Raw genomic sequence first — 4844 nt, 5'->3', positions numbered from 1 at the left:
ATCACAAATTGCGTATCACAATATTTAGGCAGCGCCATCATCGGCAATTTATATCTCGAAGAGAGATAACTCCACGAGCACCTGTTCTAAGGTTCATTGAATTACTGCGAGTAAAGAACCATAGGTTCGAATACCAGCGAATTTATCTTTAATCAAATAATTTTCACATTGAAATACCCAAGCTTATTTGAAAATATACAAATATCTTGTAACAAAATAATGGCCACAATTTATTTACGGTTCGTCAAAGAAAGTGTGATTGTGTGTAAATATTTATCTTATGTCTATAAATGTATTGAAAAAAATCTGCAGAAGTAGCATAATTATTTTCTGAAACTTCAGCGTGTAGACATACATGGGCACAAGCAAAGACTATAGACAAAAACAACATTCGGCCAAAAGAAAATGCATCATACCATCTTTGGAAGCAGTTTCAGCAACATCGATTCAGCAATCTCCGAGGAGAAGAATTTTATGGTCAAAACCAATACTGAGCAAGCAATAATAACATCACCTCACTATAAACCTAGATTCGGGTGACTTAAAACTGACAAAATAGTAATTCATTTTAAATGGAAACAACCTGAAACACCTTCTCACAATTCAATTATTCGTTTATGAATTTGAACCGCGGTGTCGCGGAAGGATAGACTAACATGTAGTCTCTGAAATGAACATGCTTTACATAAAAATAACAGTTCTTAAATTATAGCTATAAAATATCATAAAAAGAAGCCCAGAGACTTTCTTCATTCCCGATACTGCAGTAATCTATACTTGCCAAACATGATAGACTTGCTTGGGCTGTATTGGATATATTTGTTTCAGGGTCTGTACGAGAGTCTAGCGGAAGGACATTTGCATGAGTAAGAAATTACTAGTCATGGTTATTTTTTGCATGATTATGTGAATACAATCTCCATTACATTGTGTTGTTTTGGGACGTTGTTTTGAACAGTATTTCAGCCCGGTGTGAGGCACTTTGGTGAACACGAACACGGGTATGGTGCTGATAAGCCTACAAACATTATCAGGACGACTATTGGTTTCGAAATCACGATCATATATATATTGGCATGCCTAAGGGACGCAACTCTGCACAGAGAACTGCTGAATGGGCCACCCATTCCCCGATTCAACAGGTAGGCTGGAAGATGGGCCGAGCAGGTATTAATGCAGGTTAACTGTATCTGGATATCACAGCATGGATTTGACCCAACCATCAAAGTAAACACCTTGTTCTCATGTACCAGTTGTCACCCACATACTTTAGGTGACATCAAGATGACATCATACCGAGTGGCGACGACGTCAGTTTGGTCGCCGATGACAACTTCCGATGACAAGATGTTATTTTCTATTGACAGTGAGCTTCCATCACCCCCGAGACACCTTCTCCTACCTAAAGGCGTTATGTTTACTCACGCGAGCTGGTCGGTTTTGAACAGCATGTCAGTGGTATCGCGGCGTAGAAGGTTGAAAGTCTGAAGTGATGGGAGTCTTTGACATTTATAACTTTAGTTTGTTTTGTTTGTTGTTTAACGTCACACTCAGCAATATTCTAGCTATATGACGGTTGTTTAAATGATCGCGTCTGGACCAGACAATCCACTGACATCATGAGCGTTTGGGATACATAACAAGCATCAACCAAGTCAGCAAGTCTGACCCCGCCTCTTACGGCAAGCATAGTCGCCTTTTACGGCAAGCATGGGTTGCTGAAGACCTATTCTAACCCGGATCTTCACGTGTCAGGTAGTATGTAGTTCACTGAACCTGACTACACACAAAATCCGGTATATAAATTGGATATATGTTATTGGAAAATGTTGGCGGCCTGATATTCGACAAACGGTGCGTCAAAACGCAGCCATTGTCGATTTGCAATGTCTTAAACGGCATTGTTTTCACACTTGTTCAAAATCTTTTTTGAAGAGTGTATGTAACAGTTTCTGGGTAAACCTTTGCGTTTCAATTTGGAAATGACCTTTCAACATCTCCCACGTAACAGAACTACGTGAGTATAATGTTGGACGTATTATACGTCAGTCTGTGCTTCCCACCTAGATGCGTCCACCGCCAGAAGTTAGGTTGTTGGTTTGTTGTTTAACGCCGCACTCAGCAATATTCCAGCTATATGACGGCGGTCTGTAAATAATTGAGTCTGGACCAGACAATCCAGTGATTAATATCATGAGCATCGATCCACGCAATTGGGATCGATGGCATGCATCAACCAAGTCAGCGAGTCTGACCACCCGATCCCGTTAGTCGCCTTTTACGATAAGCATAGTCACCTTTTACGGCAAGCATGGGTTGCTGAAGACCTATTCTACCCCGGAATCTTCACTGGTCCCAAAAGTTAGGTACAGTTATCTCAAAGACAACCAGAACCTTTCCGACAGAGACACAGATATCAGGTTCGCAGATCCAAGAATCTGCCCTAACAATTTTCCCAACGGACAAGAGTTTGACACAATCCTCGGACACAGTGTTATCTGGTTCCGCCGAAGGCCTGGGTTCGATTCCATACACGGGTACGATGTACAAAGCCCCCCTTTCCGGTGTTCTCCGACGTCATATTGCTGGAAAACTGATAAGAGCATTCTCATTCAAATCAGAGTGAGTGAGTGAGTATTGTTTTACGCGGCTTTAAGCAATATTCCAGCAATATTCCAGCAATATTCCAGCAATATCACGGCGGGTGACACCAGAAATGGACTTCACATATTGTACCCATCATTCAAATCAGATCTTAGTTCTCGCTGCTGCTGCTACACAAAGTTCTAAGGACATCCCATATTACTGGTCACGTTTACCCGTTGTGTGAAAGACATGTTGGGAAAGGTCAAGGTCGACTTCCAACGTCGTCGGACGATTAAGGTCGACCTGCCTGGCAAGTCTTAGTCCTTATGAGAATTTTCATTTTTGACCTTAAATGCGACCTTGAGCACAACACTTCGGTGTCTTGGCCACATTTCCGTCCAAATATCAAAATTGTCGGACGGGTCTCAGACCTTGCCAAACGAAATTTTAGATTACTTGGACGGCTCTAAGATGCTTGTATACTGATTTTTGTCGCCCCCAAAACGCCGCGTGAAAAAGGTGGGAAAGATCAAAACTTTATCGGAGGGTCAAGGACGACACACTTGGTGAGTTTCAAGTCGTTACGACAATATTCATTTCTTACCTTAAATGCGACATTGAGCACAACACAAATGGCCCCCTAACCCCTCGTGAAAAAGATGGCAAAGGTCAAAGTTCGACTGCTAATGTGGTGGGAGGGTCAAGGCCGACCCGCCTGTCGAGTTCAAGTCTTTTATTTTATTCTTTTTTTTTTATTCAAGAGTGGTTCCATGGCAAGATAAACATCTTTGGTAGACAATAAACATTTGTGGTACAGACGTCAAGTGTTGGCAAAAGATGTACATTCCTGGTATTATTGTTTGTTTGTTTGTTGTTTAACGCTGCACTCAGCAATATTCCAGCTATATGACGTCAGTCTGTAAATAATCGAGTCTGGACCAGACAATCCAGTGATTAATATCATGAGCATCGATCCACGCAATTGGGATCGATGACATGCATCAACCAAGTCAGCGAGCCTGACCACCCGATCCTGTTAGTCGCCTTTTACGACAGGCATGGGTTGCTGAAGATCTATTCTACCCCGGATCTTCACGGGTCTGGTATTATTGTAAATGTACATAGGTATTATTGACCTTAAATATATGTATAATGCAAAGGATGTACAAGAAAGTTGTGAGAACAGTATTGATCAATGTAGCAAAGATCTCAGGATTTTATAGTCAATGCATTCTTAAGAAGTATCTCCATTTCTTTTCAAACATATTCAATTTGTTGCTTCTTTTAGCAATTAATTTTTCAATGTGGCACTGAAACATTGTAATTGTTTTTTTATACTGGATAAATAAATATGTCTTTTTGCTAAAATTATGACATGGTTTAAAAGTTTGTCACCTGATATTGAATCAATAAAAAATGATATTTCATCTAGGATTATTGGATGATCATAAATTTGTTCCATATACACTCTTAAGTCTTGTACACAAGTGAAAAATACATGTTGTCAATCTTCTTTACTAGATTGACAAAAGCAACAAATATCATCGTCAACTAATTTTATTTTTAGCAATTCTTTTTTAGTATTAATTGCTCTATACAAAAATCTATATTGAAAATCTAACACTTTTAAATCTTTGGTACCATGTCCAAATATATAGATAACTTTGTTCCATTGAATTGTCTGTCATGATATATCTTCCCATTTCCTATAGATTCCTAAAGGAGATGTGTTACATGAAATAAAAACATCATACAAAATTCTTCCACCTTTGGATGGTTTCAGAAATGTTTTTAAAGGGCTACTTAGGTCTTGATTATAAAGATATTTAGTTGGTACATCAGAAATTAGCCTTCTCAAATTATGAGGGATATCAAATATCATTTTTTTGTGATCTAAAAAGGTACCCTTAATATCATATACATTCTTTAAACACTCTAAAGAGATAATTCCATATTAATGACATATATCTTTAATTCTATGGATACCTTTTTTATACCAACTCTTAATAATCAGTTTTTCATTGTTACATTTAGTGTTAAGCCACAGGGGTTGTGACAATATATCATAATATTCATCACTGATGACAAAACATTCATAGTATTTGACCCAAGCTCAACACATCTTTCCAAAAAGGATTTTCATGGTTGCTATACTTTTGTTTGTTTATATATTTCTTAAGCGATGAAAGTTTTAAAGCGTTATTGAATTTACAAATATCAATCATTCTTAAGCCGCCATTCTCATATTTATTTGTCAA

Source organism: Haliotis cracherodii, unplaced genomic scaffold, assembly GCF_022045235.1.
Source record: "Haliotis cracherodii isolate W230 unplaced genomic scaffold, xgHalCrac1.p SCAF_19, whole genome shotgun sequence".
Classification (NCBI taxonomy): Eukaryota; Metazoa; Mollusca; class Gastropoda; order Lepetellida; family Haliotidae; genus Haliotis; species Haliotis cracherodii.
Note: the sequence above shows the minus strand (reverse complement) of the source record.